The sequence below is a fragment of the Sus scrofa genome, chromosome 14 (assembly GCF_000003025.6).
Source record: "Sus scrofa isolate TJ Tabasco breed Duroc chromosome 14, Sscrofa11.1, whole genome shotgun sequence".
In the NCBI taxonomy this organism is placed as follows: domain Eukaryota; kingdom Metazoa; phylum Chordata; class Mammalia; order Artiodactyla; family Suidae; genus Sus; species Sus scrofa.
In genome coordinates, this window is record NC_010456.5 from 58,213,197 (window position 1) to 58,230,567 (window position 17,371).

The 17,371-nt window shown below is 44.5% G+C and overlaps 1 protein-coding gene across 12 annotated transcripts in view; it reads left to right on the top strand.

Annotated features, from left to right (window-relative positions):
• Window positions 1-17,371, top strand: part of SIPA1L2 (signal induced proliferation associated 1 like 2) — a 235,602-nt gene that overhangs the window by 96,291 nt on the left and 121,940 nt on the right. For 3 of the 12 annotated variants that reach the window (XM_021073824.1, XM_001928493.6, XM_021073827.1), the window contains one exon: window positions 6,444-6,530. The exons of 8 other annotated variants lie outside the window; for them this stretch is intronic. The gene's annotated coding sequence lies outside the window, so the exon portion shown is untranslated. Of the gene's footprint in view, window positions 1-269; window positions 401-6,443; window positions 6,531-17,371 lie in introns of those variants that run through there. One more of the 12 variants, XM_021073828.1, reaches the window with a different exon arrangement.

Genomic DNA, 17,371 nt, shown 5'->3' on the forward strand with positions numbered 1-17,371 from the left:
GGTGGGAGTGACAGGACAACCCCCTCCCACCCCACCCGCCCAAGTGAAGCAGGAGAGGAAGGCCCCCAGGGAGGCTCTGGGTGTTTCTTAGGCAGCTGGACCAAGCCTGGGAATGTCCCTTAGTCCTGCAAACTGGCACTTTTTTCTCAAATGTGGCAGAGGGCAGTGACAGCCTCAATAAGAGGTCATACCTCCCTCAAAGAACACCTGCCATTACAGGGATTTCTGGTCCTTTCAAAGCACTTTTTTTTTTTTTTTTCTTTTTGCAGGAGAACACTTTTTTGGGAAGCACAGACTCCCTTTCCAGAAAACCCAGGACCACTTTTTATTAAAACCTTCCCACCAATGGTACTCAAGCAAGAGCACCTAAAACGAAGTCTCTAATCTTGCTGGGTTCCAGGTACCCAAAGAGCATTGCTACAGAGTATATTCAAGAGCTTCCATATTGCTAATTTCTACTCTGCATAATCTTGAAAGCCCTTAGTGTTTAGTGTTTTGTTACTACATATACCCCCCAAAAGGTGTGCATGCACGCATGCATGCACACACTCACACACATAACTGAGAAGATGAGAGAAAACTATTTCCAGACTTTGTGGCCACATTTTGGGTATAGAGCTGGGACGCCCCCCTGGCTCACAGTACTGGGTCCCCAAGCGGCAGCAGGTGCACCCAGTCACCAGTAATTTGACCTTGGCATCTAAGTCTGTGAGGTAGAGCATATGATGTTCTTTTTCCTGTTACTGTCACCCGCTTAGGCCAGCTGACTCCAGGAATTTTGTCTAGAGTTTTGTCTACCTTCTTTTCTTTGTTTGGGTTCTTAACCCACTGAGTCTGCTTTTTAGTCCTCACCTGTGAGGTAGATCCTGTCCTTATCTCCATTTGACAGATGAGAAAACTGAGACTCAGAAACTTAGGTTGCCTTCCTAAGTCACATGGTCTGTGAGCGTGGAGTTGTGGTTCTAACCTCTCGTCTGACTCAAAGGCCATCATTACATTACGTCTCCTGTCAAACAAGGAGGGTGGGCAGAGTATTAAAGTGTTAGGAATTTTTAAGTCAGGAAAATGAACTTCTTACTGGTAAAGTCTCCCTTGTTACGTCATGTTTCGATCTGTGAATGTCAGTGTGTATTTCACATGGGAATTATAAAAAGGATGGATTGTTTCTTTCCTTCTTTTTAAGCAACTCAAGTGTCTTGCTGTTATACTATTGGTTTTGTTATGTGTTTGTGTACAAACGAATTTTTTTTTTTTTTTTTTTTTTTTGCTTTTTGCTATTTCTTTGGGCCGCTCCCACGGCATATGGAGGTTCCCAGGCTAGGGGTCGAATCGGAGCTGTACCCCCAGCCTAAGCCAGAGCCACAACAACGCAGGATCCGAGCCGCGTCTGCGACTTACACCACAGCTCACGGCAACTCCAGATCATTAACCCACTGAGCAAGGGCAGGGACCAAACCTGCAACCTCATGGTCCTAGTTGGATTCGTTAACCACTGCGCCACGACGGGAACTCCTTTTTTTTTTTTTTTTTTTTTTTTCCCCGAATATTTCTTAATTCTGTGGATCAAAATAGGATTTGTTCCAAAAAGTAGGGCATTCTAAAATAAACTGTTTGGTACCACCAAATTAGCATGCCGTTAATATTAGATTAAAGCACTTTCTTTGAAACATAAACATCTTAAGCTATTGGATTTCTCAAGTATTTGCACAGAAGAAAATTGGTTTTTAATGTTTCTATCTATGTCTCTTCAACTATTGTTCTTCTCAATCAGTTCAAGTTTTTCTAGGCAAAAGAGCTTTTTATTTATTTTATTTTATTTATTTATTTTTGGCTATGGCAAACTGAGGTTTGATGCGGGATCTCAGTTCCCAGACCAGGGACTGAACCCAGGCTACAGTGGTGAAAGTTCTGAGTCCTAACCACTAGACCGCCAAGGAGCTCCCTGTTTTATTTTTAAAACTTTTTAAAAAAATTTATTCTTCTTTTTACGGCTACGCCTGCAGCATATGGAAGTTTGAGGGTCAGGGGTTGAATCAGAGCTGCAGCTGAGACCTGTGCCACAGCCACAACAGCACTGCATCTGAGCCGCATCTACAACCTATACCATAACTTGCAGCAACACATAACCTACTGAACGAGGCCAGGGATCGAACCTGCATCCTCATAGAGACAACATTGGGTCCTTAACCTACTGAGCCACAGTAGAAACTCCCTTCTTTATTTTTTTTTTGATGTGAAAACATTCATGGGAATATTGCAGTTGTGAGACAAGAAGGCAGAATTAGAACTTAGGTTTTCGGTTTTTGTTTTGATAAGCTTTGCACCCATCTGCTTCCAGATTTTTATTTTGTGTTTTATGTGTTTATTTTAAAATTCAATTGTATTGGAGTCTCGTTGGCTTACAATGTTCTATTAGTTTCTCATATACAGCAAAGTGTATCAGTCATGCAGATAAACGTATCCATTCTTTTTTTTTCCCCCGTATAGATTATTACAGACTATTGAGTAGATTTCCCCGTACTATATAGCAGGTCCTTGTTAATCATCTGTTTTATAAAGTAGTGTATCTATATTCCCACCCTCCCCATTCTTCCCTCCCCTCAACATTTTCAGGTTTTTGTCGGTGTTATCAGGCTGTCTGCTAGCTCTGTCGAAAGGGCTTGTTTATTAGGTAGCCTGATTCCTTACAGGTTTGATTTTTCCACTCAGTGCCTGGGCTTTCATGACTGCCATCAAGCACTATGCGGAGCAGAGTGAGAGGAAAGTGGGTCTTCGTAGGCAGGGACAAAGAGGCCAGGAGGACAAGTACATGGCCTTGACCATTGTGAACTCCTGCTGTTAGACTCATTCCCTTCCCTCTTCTTTAAGGAGTCTTTGTGTGTGAAAACCAACCATGTATACAAGACATTGGCAAGATATTGTGCTTCGAGGCAGAGCTGTGTTGCTGACGGAAAGAAGAAGGACTGGGGTGATGACGGGAGTGTGGCAGGTGGAGCTGAAATAGTGGGAGGCGCTTCCTAGGTCTTGCTGCCTGGTTTCTTCCAGCTTCTAGCCCCCATGTCTCAGGTGGAGGCATGTCCTCTGACTCTGAAGGTGGGGGGGCTCTTTCCACCAGGCTCCTCCCCAGCTCCAAGCAGTGTGCTGTGCCCTTGTCCTTGGCTGGGTGTGAATATCGGAAGCATTTTCTTCTGTTTCAGCTACAGGATGCCTCCCTAAGGAGGAAGACACCTGACACTCCAGCATTTGTAACTGCCATTGGACCTTAAAGCTCTTTTATGGAGTCTACCTCACTTGTTTTTCATCTTAATATGTATGAAATTGCTAACCCTGACAAAAATGACTAGTAGAGTTTTTGATGGTGTTGCTTTTCAATATTTGTAATGTACACATCAAAAAGTAACTGTGATTAAGAATCCCACTACTATGGCTTGGGTCTCTAGAGGTGCAGGTTCCACCCCAGTCTGGTACAGTGGGTGTTGCTGCAGCTACAGCATAGGTCACAGCTGCAGCACAGATTCAGTCCCTGGGCTGGGAACTTCCATATGCTGCAGGTGTGGCCATTGAAAAAAAAAAAAAAAAAAGTGGGAGTTCCCATCCTGATGCAGTGGTTAACGAATCCAACTAGGAACCATGAGGTTGTGGGTTCGATCCCTGGCCTTGCTCAGTGGGTTAAAGATCCGGTGTTGCTGTGAGCTGTGGTGTAGGTTGCACACTGGGCTCGGATCCCACATTGCTGAGTCTGTGGCATAGGCGGCAGCTACAGCACCAATTCGACCCCTAGCCTGGGAATTTCCATATGCCTTGGGAGCGGCCCAAGAAATGGCAAAAAGACAAAAAAAAAAAAAAGGTAACTTGCTAAAAGAACTGTCATGATGATATGCTGCAGAATTCCTTGCTACCGGGGATGTGTTTGATGGGAATGTAAGGATTGGTATTTAACAGAATTGGGCCTTGGTTTCAAGGCGCATGTCTCCATTCAAGAGGCAAAGTTAAATGTAGTATCTTCACCTGGGTGGCAATTAATACTAATAAAATACCTAGCAGAAGTTTTGTTTTGTTTCTAAGAATAGGGAGAAAATTTGCAATTGAAGAATATTTTATAGAATTGTATTTTTCATTTTGCCTAAACGAATTTTTAGACATTTGGCTTGCAGAAAACTGCGGTTTGGGTTTTGTAGTAAAACCATTTAAGATGCAGGCTTCTGCTTGTGTCATATTTCAGACTCAAGACATTTTACAATCAAGCAAAATGTGAAAATAGAGATTTATAATGGAAATGTTGATTCAGTTTGAGCCAAAGCCAAACATTCATGAAGGAAAATTAGATTAAACAGTAGATGTTTAGAGAGACTTTAAATTGTGACAGCTTTAAAAAAACATATGTTGTGGATATTTCCCAGGCTCTGAGTGTACTCTCTCTGGCAAAACCTGGCTCCTTGATGTTTCAGCCATTTATTAAATTCTCTTTTTATCTTTCTTTGGACTAGTGGACCCCAAACTCTCAGCTTAGAGTCTGGCAACTGGGGACTATATCATATACATTACTGCAGGATCAAAACCTGATGTTGTCAGTGGAAGTAATTCTGTCCTGTCATATTGTATTATATTTATGAGTGTAAATTGCCATTTTAGATTGTGACTATAAAGCTACCAGTTACAACTGATTTATTCCATTTGTCAAAGCTCAACAGATAGGCTGTGCAACTAATTTATTTTCATACACTGTTCAAATGGGGATGGGGGCTTGAAGTTATGAGAAGCTGGGATCTGTGTTGGGGAGCAGGTAATGGGAGGGTTCCTGGAGTGGCTGCGTGTACCTGCTGGAATGGAGACTCTTCTTTCTCAAAGTTGCAAGTAGGACCTCTCTGCCTGCTGGACAAGTAGGACCTCTCTGTGGTGATGCCAGCTGAGGCTGAAGCAGGCATCTGGGGTTGGCAGGATTGCTACGTGCTGTTGGCCCCCCCTTATCAGATACACCATTTGCAAATACTTTCTCCCATTCCATAGGTTGCCTTTCCATGTCACTCTGTTGAGAGTGTTCTTTGATTTTGATGAAGTCCACCTAATCTTTTTTTGGGGGGGGGCATACCCATGGCATACAGAAGTTCCCAGGCCAGGGATCCAACAGCAGGGACAACACCAGATCCTTAACCACTGGGTCACCAGGGAACTCCTGCACCTAATCCGTTTTTGCTTTGGTTGCCTCTTTTTCTGACATCCTACCCAAGAAATTGCTAAATCCAATGTCATGAAGATTTTGCCCCATGTTTGCTTATCAAATCCAGTGAATGCTATGGTTCTAGCTATTGCATTTAGGTCTTTGAGTTAATGTTTGTATATGGTGTGAGGTAAGGATGCATCTTTGTTTCTTTGCATGTGGATGTCCAGTTATCCTGGTACTACTTGTGGGGAAGACTGTTCTTTCCTTCTTAAACAGCCTGCCTTGTGGAAGGTCAGTTGACCACATACAGGAGGGTTTATTTCTGGGCTGTGTTCTGGTCTGTTGGACCTGGTCTTTATACCAGGACCACACTGTTTTGATTACTGGAGGCTTGTAAGTTTTGAAATTGTATCTTGGGAGAGACCTCGAGATTGCTTCTTTTTCAAGATTGTTTCGGCTATTCCAATTCTCTGGAGATTCTGTATGAGTTTTAGGATGGACTTTTCTCTTCTCACAAAGCACATCGTTGGGATTCTGGTAGAGATTGCATTGCTTCTCTAGATCGTTTTGGGTCGAGTTGACATTTTAAAAATATAAAGTCTTCCTGTCCATGAACATGGCATGTCTTTCCATTTATTTGAGGCTGATACTTTGAAATATACATCTTTCCTTGGCCAGAATACAGATTTGGGTGCGGCCAGGCAGACCTGCTTAGATTCTTGTTCTGCCACTTGACAAATTGTTCAACTTTCGATGAGTCTTTCCCATGTCTCTGAGCAGTGGTTTCCTCTTCTTTAAACGGAAATTGTGTGAATATTACGTATTGTGTGGCTAGTACATATTGGGTTATCTTGGACTTCTGTCCTGTAGAGGACACCAGCTTTGTCCTCTGTGTTTTAACCCCCACTTTGCCTGTTCCTACTTTTATTTTATTTTTTTTTTTTGTTTTGTTTTGTTTCTTAGAGCTGCACCTTCAGCCTATGGAAGTTCCCAGGCTAGGGGTCAAATCAGACCTGCAGCTGCCAGCACACGTCACAGCCTCAGCAATACCAGATCTGAGCCACATCTGCAACCTACACAACAGCTCATGGTGATGTGAATCCTTTCACCCACTGAGTGGGGCAGGGATCAAACCCACATCCTCATGGATACTAGTCTGGTTCATTACCCTGAGCCACAACAGGAACTGCCCTGCTCATATTTTAGACTGAACCCTGAACTCAGGACTCCTAGTCTGGCTTCAAACCTGTTTCCATTCTCCCTTTTGGTTTACTGGTCACAGACTCTCTGGCCGTGCCCTGCCATATACTCTTTGGTTCTGTAAGCCTGGACCAGCTGGGATCCAGCCCTTGGAGAAGTGTGGACCTGGGTGAGTGTGGTTACCATGGGGAAGGGGATGCGGGGGTGGCGTTAAAGGGCGGGTGGCGTTAAAGGGCAGCCGCTAGCACTGCTTTTGAACTCATGGTTTAATCACATCATGATGTGCTTGTGTCCTGTTTTATACTTTGCAAAGTAGTTTCCGACCCCGCAGTTCGCCAAGATGAATCAACACGAGAAACACCTAAGGAACTTGTTAGAAACGGTCTGGGGGCCCCACACCCAGTCTCGTGAGTGAGAATCCTAGGAGAGTAGCTGAGGAATTGGTGTTTTTGACAGACTCTTCTCAGCCAATTTTCTGGCAACTGGCCTGGCCCCAGTCCACAGACAGGCCTTTGGGAAGCCCTGACCTGTCGCTCTGCCAGTTCCAGAATCTCGTGTTCAGACACTGACAGGGCAGATGTGGACACGGCTAAGGGCAGAGAGAGCCCTGCACCCAAAGGCAGGGGTCCCTCCAACCATTCTCACCTCCTGTTTTCTACTCTGGGGACCTTGCTTCCAAGGGCCTCTCTGACGTGCTCTCTATGATGAAAACATGATGCCTGGCCCTGCTCTGGCTCAGGGATTTTAACCTGGACAGGAAGGCTGCTGTCTGTTCAGCTGGATCACGGAGCAGCTAAGCCTCAGAACATTTTTTTCAAAACACACGTTCCAATTCCCTGGATACGAGTGTTATGGGATGTGCTTTATCACCCTCAAGAAGCATGTGAACAGTTTGGGAAGCTAAATTTACTTCTCATCCCCTCACCCCTAAAAAAACTGCACTAAAAGGCCAGGCAGGTGAGTATTTCTCATGTGCTGAGATGAACGGAACATACAACTGGTTTACAGGAAGGCGTGATCAGTGCAAGCTGGGGGTTCCAGCCTTGGCCTGGAATCAGGATAACAGCCCCAGAAATAACTGTCGGTGTATATCAGGTTCTGATTGTGTTGCAGGCACGTGCTCATAGGCATTTTGTATATGTGATTGCATTTGGCCTTAAAACCCCCTCTCTCCTATAGACAACTCCATCTTGCTAGGGGCCGACTCCTTCCTTCCTATTAATTAGGCCCAAGTGGCAGTGTCATCTTGTCTTTGTGGAATACATATCATAAAACCTCTTTTACAAAAGTTTCCATTGTGGCTCAGCAGTAACAAACCTGACTAGTATCCATGAGGATGCAGGTTTGATCCCTGGCCTCACTTAGTGGGTTAAGGATCCGGTGTTGCCGGGAGCTGTCGTGTAGGTGGCAAATGCGGCTCGGATCCTGTGTTGCCATGGCTGTGGTGTAGCCTGCAGCTCCGATTCAGTCCCTAGTCTGGAACTCCCATATGCCACAGTGTGGCTCTCAAAAACAAAAACAAACCAACCCTCTTTTACAGATGATGGACCTGAGATGCTAGGAACTTTGGGAGTTTCCCGGAGGAAACACTGAGTGACCTAGCCAGTGTTTGAACTTAGGGCTCACGTCATGTCTGAGTTTTGAAATCGCAAAGGGTTGTCATGATAGAATGGAAAGGACATTCTGGGGGAGATGCTGAGGAGTTTCTAAGGATGATCTTGGCCGAATGGAACTGAATTGGGGAAGGGCCTTCAGTGTGATACTTGGGGGCTTGAGAAGTTTTATTTTAAACTGAGAATAAAAGTAATTCCTACCACATAAGGTTATTATTGGAGTTAATACTTGACAAGTACATAGGAAGTGCCCATAAATGTTGCGATGAGAGCGTGATTTTATTTAATGGGACATATTATTTCATTTTTTAAAATTGGAGTGTAGTTGGTTTATAATGTTGTGTTAGTTTCAAGTGTATGGCAAATTGATTCAGTTGTGTGTGTGTGTGTGTGTGTGGTGTGGCCTCAGTGCGTTAAGGATCTGGTATTGCCATGTAGGTGGCAAACGCGGCTTTTTCATATATACTTTTCATATATACTTTTTCATACTCTTTTACCTTTGTCATAAGATACTGAATATAGTTCCCAGTGCTATACAGTAGGGAATAAACAATAATAATATACAAATACTTGTTGTTTACCTACTTTATACACAGTAGTGTGTATATGTTAAATCCAAACTCCGAACTCCTAATTCATCCACCCCCCACCCCCACCCCGAGCCCAAGTATATCCTGTCAGCAGAGCAAGCCTGGATTACAGTTGCCGGGTAGAAACTTCCAGTGCTATGGACTCATGTAAGTGGTTTCCAGAGTTTTCTCAATTTCAGATTTCATTTATTTTCCTTAAAGCTAACTTTAAAAAAATGTTATGAGTAAATAAATTGCCAGGCATTTAGCTGTTCATTCTGAGTAAGAGATTTTAGTAGTTGAGAAAGAGAAAAATAGGAAGATTGGAGAGTCATGAATTTAACTTTACTTTCCAGCTTTTCAAATTGTGTTTAAACCTCTAATTTCTGATCCCAGTTGTGTCTGAGAATCACTTTTTTTTTTTTTTTTTGGCTTTTTGGGGCCACACCCGCGGTATATGGAGGTTCTGAGGCTAGGGGTTGAATCAGAACTGTAGCTGCTGGCCACAGCCACAGCAACACCAGATCTGAGCCACGTCTGCAACCTACTCCACAGCTCACAGGGACGATGGATGCTTAACCCCCTGAGTGAGGCCCGGGATCGAACCTGCATCCTCCTAGATACTAGTCAGATTTGTTTCCGTTGGAGCCACAATGGGAATTCCCAAGAATCACCTTTTAAAGCTACAGATTCCAGAACTCACCTCTTGGGACCAGAATCTCAGGACTACAGAATCCAGGTATAAATAGTAATTTTGAAATTGGTACCCACTGGTCAAAACTATCCCTCATGTGGAATATTTATCTTTTTGCTTAGAAAGTGGTTCTGAAGTTTTAAGAAAACTTTCTAGTTAAACTGCATCCTTACGAAGGGACTTGGGCTTCAATAAAACATCTGTGGCTAAAATACAAAGGAAACCGTAAATGCAAGTAGAATAAATTGTAATACGTGACAAGAGTTCTGGTTAAGCAGGCAGAGTGCAGGAAAAACAGGTTGGTTCACCTTCATTGACAAAGGGTCGGAGGAATTCCACTTTAATCACAGTGACTATCACTCCTGAAGCCTGGGAACCAGCTCATCTCCTATCACCCAGCCTGGTGGTGAAATGCACTCAGGACACCCTTCCCTGGAAGAGGCAGGGCCGCCCTCAAGATGCGAAACAGACCTCCTAGCACTTACTCTTGCCTTCTGTTGGCCAGAGTTGGCAACACCTTTTATTTTTTTCTCACGAGGTAAAATTTGCAACTCTTTACTCCATGTAAAGAGCCAAGAGAGAAGCAACTGTGGTGTCTCATTCACCATCCTATAGTCACATCTGCTGCCCCCTCCAGTTTTATAGATGAGTGGGTTTTTCATCTTAGCAATAAAGAAGGGAAGGTGCCCAGCTCCGAACATGACTCTAGCTCATATGAACCAGGAGCAGAAGCAGGAAATCCTCAAGGGGACAGTCTTCTGGCCACGCTGCATTCATCCAGGTGCTTTACCTGGAAGCTTTCATTGGTCCCTTCTGAGCCAGGAGCTGTGTCACCCAAACTTCTGTGCCTCACTTGGCACTTGGTAGGTAGGTAGGTGTTTGCTGCATGGATGAAAAATGCAGACTAGGATATAATAAAGAAACAGAGAGTCTTTTCAAAGTAAAGTTTGAGGGTAAACAAGAATGAATTGGCCGGGCAGAGTCATAGGTTATAGATCTGAATGCACTGGATGTTTTCACTTCTTTTTTTTTTTTTTTTTTGGGTCTTTTTGCCATTTCTTGGGCCGCTTCCAAGGCATATGGAGGTTCCCAGGCTAGGGGTCGAATTGGAGCTGTAGCTGCCAGCCAGAGCCAGAGCCAGAGCAACTCAGGATCCGAGCCACGTCTGCAACCTACACCACAGCTCACGGCCACACCGGATCGTTAACCCACTGAGCAAGGGCAGAGATCGAACCCACAACCTTATGGTTCCTAGTCAGATTCGTTAACCACTGTGCCATGTCGGGAACTCCTGTTTTCACTTCTGATGGAAGAAAAAAGACGTTCCAAGCAAGGCAGATTAAATAAGCAAAAGCACAGAGGTGGGAGGGGAGGAGTCGGTGGGGGTGTGGTTCTGCAGATCTTCTCAGCCAGAGCGAGATACATGAACCCAAATGGATCACTTCTGACAATATCATATTCAAATAGAAAGGGAAAAAGAACAGTGAATAACAGTGAGTGTTTTGGGGATCCCATGGGAAATCCATTTTGCTCCTAACTGGTCTGACCTGAGGCAGATCAGCTAACTTCTGGGTTTATAAATTGAGGGTGTCAGAGTGGATTTTCCCTCTCCTTTAAGATCTGATGTTATGATTGTGAGTCCGAGCAGTGATGAATACTGAAACGCCAGAGGGCGGTCTTTGGTGTAAAGGAAGGAAGGAGGATTCTTTGAGGCAAAATAGAGAATCAGTAAAAATGCTGCTGTTACTTGTGTGGTGGAGGTTTTGACGTTGTTATTAATGGTGGCCCTGTGGATGCCAGACAAACACTTGAGTTTCCCTTGGGATATTTGGGTAATGAGTGGGAGCCAGCTGGGACCACTTGCTTATGAGTTGGGCCTGGGCACCGGTCTCCCTGGAAACACTGGGCTGGAGGAGCAGCCGCCTTCCGCCAGGCCCATGTTCAGGGTTACCCACAGTCTGGTCCCAAGGTTCTAAGACGGTCAAAGCAGGGGGGTCCGCCTGCCATGTGAGGGAAGAGCCTCGGAGACAGACTGGAAGGAGAGGTGGGCTAGAGGACAGCAACCCTACTTACCCTCAGGATGGCCCCTCCGGCAGGGCAGAGCAGGTCAGGCCTTGGAGCATCCTCCCTGCAGCCCCTCCCCCGACCCTGATCTGAGTGCGCACCTCTATCCCCCAACCCCCACGCACACCATTCCTTTCCTGAGGCCTCAGAGCCCTGGAGATGAAGGCAGTGAATTTGGCTTCTCTTGGACAAAGTCAGTAATTTTGTTTTCTTTTTATTCCTCAGCTTTATTGATTGATTGATTTCGATTCTTTAGGGCCACACCCAGGACATATGGAAATTCCCTGGCTAGGGGCTGAACCAGAGCTGTAGCTGCCGGCCTACACCTCAGTCACAGCAACACAGGAACTGAGCTGCGTCTGCAACCAACATCCATGGCTCACAGCAACGCCAGATCCTTAACCCACTGAGCGGAGCCAGAAATGAACCCACATCTTCATGGGTACTAGTCGGTTTCATTACTGCTGAGCCACAATGGGAACTCCTATTCCTCAGTTTTAAAGGCCATATGTAACGCTGAGAAGCTACCAGCAATGTTGGAAAGGATGAACCACTTGGTTTCCAGTTCTGATCCTCTTGATGGATGGTCATTTGATTGTAGCAAATTACTGACTTTCCTTTTCCATTAAATGGGAGAGTAGTCTCTCCTCTTTTCTCTCTTGAGGTCTTCCTAGATTCAGATGAACAGAAAAGGGTTTTGGAATTGTGAAATCCCTAAATAAGTATACTGCACTGATGTTAACATTTTATCATAAAAGACATTGAGTGGTCACTTACGCTCTCTGGGTCTTACCCATGATTTTTAGGGAGGCTGTGGTGATATAGTTTCCATACTTGCTGCCATGACATCAGTTGTCCTTGGTTGGCACTCTGCTTACTTCCCCAGACAGGTGGTCTTGACAACCATGGCATCTGCATCTCTCTCTTCCTTATTAACCCAGAAAGTCAAAGAAAATAGTGATTTCCCCTAATTACAGGGTTTTTTTTTTTTTTTTTTTTTTTTTTTTTTTTTTTAAGCTTTTTAGAGCTGCACCTGCGGCACATGGAGAGGTTCCCGGGCTAGGGGTTGAATTGGAGTTGTAGCCGCTGGCCTACACCACAGCCACAGCAGCACAGGATCCGAGCTGCATCTGCGACCTATACCATAGCTCACGGCAACGCCGGATCCTAACCCACTGATGGAGGCCAGGGATCGAACCCAGGTCCTCATGGATGCTAATCAGATTTGTTTCCACTGAGCCACAATGGGAACTCCGTGTGACCATCATTTTTGTAAGGAAATAGAGTTCTTACTGTTCTTTGTGTTCTTTGAATAAACTATTACAGAAGTTCCCCCTGTGGCACAGTGGGTTAATGATCCACCTTATCTCTGTGGAGGCACCAGTCTGATCCCCAGCCAGGTGCAGTGCGTTAAGGATCCCGCATTGCTGTAGCTGTGGCGAAGGTTGCAGCTCTGGTTAGGGTTCGATCCCCGGCCTGGGGACTTCCATATGCTGCAGGGATGGCCAAAAAAGGTAACAAAACAAAAATAAAACTATTATATATCTTATTAGGTAGTCATCCTTTTACTTTTTTTCTTCAGGTAAAGGTCTTCAGTGTTAGGAACTTTATTAAGTATGATCAGCCGAAATTAATTAAAGTGCATCTGTAATCAATAGTGGTTTTTATACTTAGTGTTCAGTTCAGACAGAGGCACTGTGTGTAGCGCACACGGGGGTGTCCATTCCCAGACCCTCACCAGCCTGGAGAGGGCACACGTGTGCACATGCACATGGATAACATTTATAACAAGTCACAAGTGTGAGCTTCATTTCTCCTGTTGCTTGTTATGCATGAGCATATCCTACCCAGCTTGGAATCTTCTTGTCATTGCCATTCATCTTTGATGCAGCCCCAGGCCCCCCAGCACCCGGCACAGGGCCTCATAGAGCTGAATACACTTATTTACTGGTGGAACAAAAAGGTTTCTGTATCACATAATCAACTTCATAAAGCTGTTCAGCAACACTCAGTATCCTATAATTCGAATAAACACGAGAACAATGAGAAGATGCTTTGAGATCGAGCGTGTGATTAGTGAATGGAGTTTGTTGTGTATTTGCTGCCACAGTGCCTATTTTTTAAAAAAAATCTCAATTACCGGCCTATTTATCAAAGTTGGCGGGGTTTTCTTTCCATGCCCTTTATGGTCAGTTGAAAGGAAGCATCTTTAGATTGGGCGGCTTTCTGGTCTACTTCTTGGGTTTTTAACAAAGAACGCATTGAAGGTAGCTGCTTTGTCCATTTAGTTGAGTTTTCAATGGTATTGATTGATTTTAGTTTTCTTGAGCAAGGTGAGAAAGATCCTCCACTCTGCAAGAGTTTTCAGGGTGGGTTCACTGGAAAATACTCTAAGTGAGAAAATTGCTCCTCTTTGAGATAAACAACAGGAAAGATACCTAGGAGTACTGATTTTAAGGCTCCAGCCACCAGGTTTTTATTATAAAATGCTCAGGTACCCTTCTTGGTCACCCAGTATCACTAAATCTTCACTTAAAGAATAGAACAGATTCTATGATAATCTACATGGGAAAAGAATCTGGAAAAGAATGGATGCGTGTACACATGTAACGGGGTCCACTTTGTGGCACAGCAGAAATGATCGCAACCTTGTGAATCAATGATGCTTCAATGAAACTTTAAAAAATGGGAAAAAAAGAATCGAATAAATTATTTTTATGACTTTTATATGAAAACAACAGAGATACTGTCAAAATCGATTGGCACCAAATAGAAATTCTTTCGTTCGTTTGCTGTGTTCTCCTAAGTCACAAATGCCTCAGCTTAAATTTTTAATTGAAATGGCTGACTTCCTACCGTGTCATCTGTAATTCGGGGGCCACATGGCTGAAAAACATGCCATAACTAATAGACCTCCTGAGGGAAGGAGGGGCAGGGCCATCTCTTTTTATCTTTTCCATATCTGAAAGATTTAATGGGAAACAGTCAATACCCACAGCTGTTCTTCTGTCTCCTTGGAAAAATTCCATGATCCACATATTCCATTTCACAAACTGGCTCTTTGTTTATGGTACTTTTGATATCCACAGACATGGACAGAGGGATGGCTGAAAGGAGCTTCGTCTCAGGAATGGGTTCCTTTTTTTTTTACCAACACAACAAAAGTTCAAACTCTCAGAATAATCTCATTCTAATACAGGGCAGTCCCAAAAATAATTTTAAATAGAAGCGGTCATTGGGAAGAGGGTAGGGCGTGCATGGAGGTGGTCTGGGCCTTTCCTGCACCTTCTGAAAGCTTCTGTTTGCCTCTTGGAGAATCAGGTTAGCTGTGGCAAGACTGTCACTGCTTTGTGTTGCTGTTCATCTGTAAATCCATGCGCAGTTACCATGTCATGTTTTGTAAACATGACTGTGCTCCCGGGGAAAGTTATGTGTCGTGCTTATTTAAGTTGCTCAATTTGAGGTCAGTTTATCCGTAAATATTCATTCGTATATAAATCAATTTTCCCAGATAATATTTTTCAAACTTTGGATATAGGAAGCATGGCACTTTGCATCTGCATCTCGTTGAATCTTTATTTGATTTTTTACTTAAAATTATTTTATTATAGTTAATTTACAGTGTTCTATCAATTTCTGCTATACAGCAAAGTGGCCCAGTTATGCATATATATACATTCGTTTTTCTCACATTATCCTCCATCAGGTTCCATCACAAATGGTTAGATATAGTTCCCTGTGTTCTACAGCAGGAGATGCTTTAGAATAGTCCTTTGAAATAGACAGGACTCTCCCCCTTTTACAGATAGGAAGCTGAAGCTCAGAGAGGGTGAGAAACTGCTGTAGGCTTAGCTAGCCTGCGGGAGAACATGGATGCTTGCTGAGTGTGACATGCACAGCCATGCCACTGCCTGCCCAGAACCCAGAGTGTCTAGAGGAGGTGAGCACATGTAAAATAGTGTGGTATAAAACAGTCTGCTATAATGCATGGTGAGAAAAAGGGGCAGGATGCTGGGGGAACCAGCATTAAGATAATTTATGACCACCGGTAGGTCTGTGAGCTGAGGTCTGACTGATAACACCTGTTTGCAAAGTGAGGGGCATGGAGTGGTCTTGGAAATAATGTGGGCAGGGGAGCAGCCTGTGCAGAAATGCTTGAGCAAAGGGCAGCACTTGCGGGCGTGAGGCGGGGTTCCTGCAGCAGGACCAGGGAGTAGGCAGCCCCTCATCGACCCAACCCTGAGGAACCTACACCACGGAAAGCTGTCAGGCTCTAGGCTGAGGGAAATGAGGACATAGTGAAGGGTTTTAAGGTAATCCAGGAAAAGTGAGATAGCAGCTCTGGTTCTGACTCTGGTGGTGGCAGTCAAGGTAGCAGGGTTTGCATGGATTTGAGGACATTCGGAGGTCAAGGTGACAGGTCTTGGGTGTTACGTGGACTGTGTGAGGGGAGGCAGGATAAGCCCTGGGTGCTGCACACGGGTGGAAGGTGGATGGTGGGGCAGTTCAAGGGGGCTGGAGGTGGGCAGGAGGATACAACTGTGACAGCTCAGCCTGACAGTGCTGCGCCTAGGAGCCACCCCTGGGCTTGAGGATAGATTTCAGACTCATCAGTGTGGAGCTCCAAATGAAACTGCTAGGACTGCACAAGGAAACAGACGGAACCAAGAGAGAAGGAAGCCTGCAGTAAGTCCCGAGGAGCATCAGCATTTAAAGTAGGCCCAAGGAGGAGTCAGCAAGGAAACCAAAAAGGAGAGGATCAGGAGTCATGTGTTCCATGCATGTGTCATGACATGTTGAATCAGTACTTTGGGATAGTTTGGTTTTCAACCATTTCAGTTCAGATGGATGAATGTGAGCTAATTGTGGGTGCCAGCTAAGTGGGGGAGGGGGAGCAGCAGAGAATACAGTAAACTAAGACCTACTGATGATGATAGCGCATATGGCCACTTAATCACTTCATTTAGAGGGTCACACAAATCTTCGATTTGACCTCTTATTCACCATGGATAACAATTTAGTATAACATACAGGTGCCAGTGTAGACCGAATTCCTTTTTTTTTTCCTTTTTTTTGGCCGTGCCGGTGGCATGTGGAAGCTCCTGGGCCAGGGACTGAACGTGAGCCACAGCAGTGACCTGTGCCACAGCAGTGACCTAAGCTGCTGCAGTGACAATGCTGGATCCTTAAGGATCCTTCACCAGCCAATCCATAGGAGAACTCCTAGACTGAATTCTTTTTTTCCATTTTTTGGTTGGCCATGCCTCTGGCACATGGAATTTCCTGGGCCAGGGATTGAACCCGAGCCGCTGCAGTGACAATGCCAGATCCTTAACCTGCTGTGCCATAGAGGAACTCCTAGACTGAATTCTTCAGACACTTTTGGGGGGGAGCGGGGGTCATCTCTGCTTTACTTTGATGTCAAAACTTCACTACACCCAGGGCATCAACTTTTCTGGGATCACTTGAGAAATTCTTCCATATAGCAACATGGAGCACTTCAAAAAATCATCTCATGCTCTGGTGAACATTCCACCCCCCAAAAAAAGAATTATTAAAACATATGTTACCCCTATGTTATAAAACCTCAAGGAGACAAATTTTGCTCTTCTAAAAACTATTCTCATGCCCCACAATATTTATCACTGGTACCATCCCAGTGTTTAGTTCACAGTCGATGGCTGAGAAATTTTCCTGTCCGGATCTACCAAAAACTTAGCGAAGTCTGACCATTATGGAAGGTCTGTCCCATTGATGACCATTATTGTTGAGTTCTAGCTTTTATCAGCTTGTCTCGTAGCCTTGAAGTGCATGGTCTCCTATGATAAGAATTTGAGGTAAAGGACTGTTTGATGGCTGTTTCGTTATAACTTCATTTAATAGGCTGAGTGGACCCGAACCTCGTGATGTTATGAGAAGTGCTTTTCAGGTGACTGATTGGACCTTGAACGTGAACACACCTCAGCTCTTTCTGGCCCGCAGAGAGGTGAATGTGGGGAAACCTTCCTTCCTAATTTTTTTTCTTTTCTTTTGTCTCTTTAGGGCCGTACCCGCGGCACATGGAGGTTCC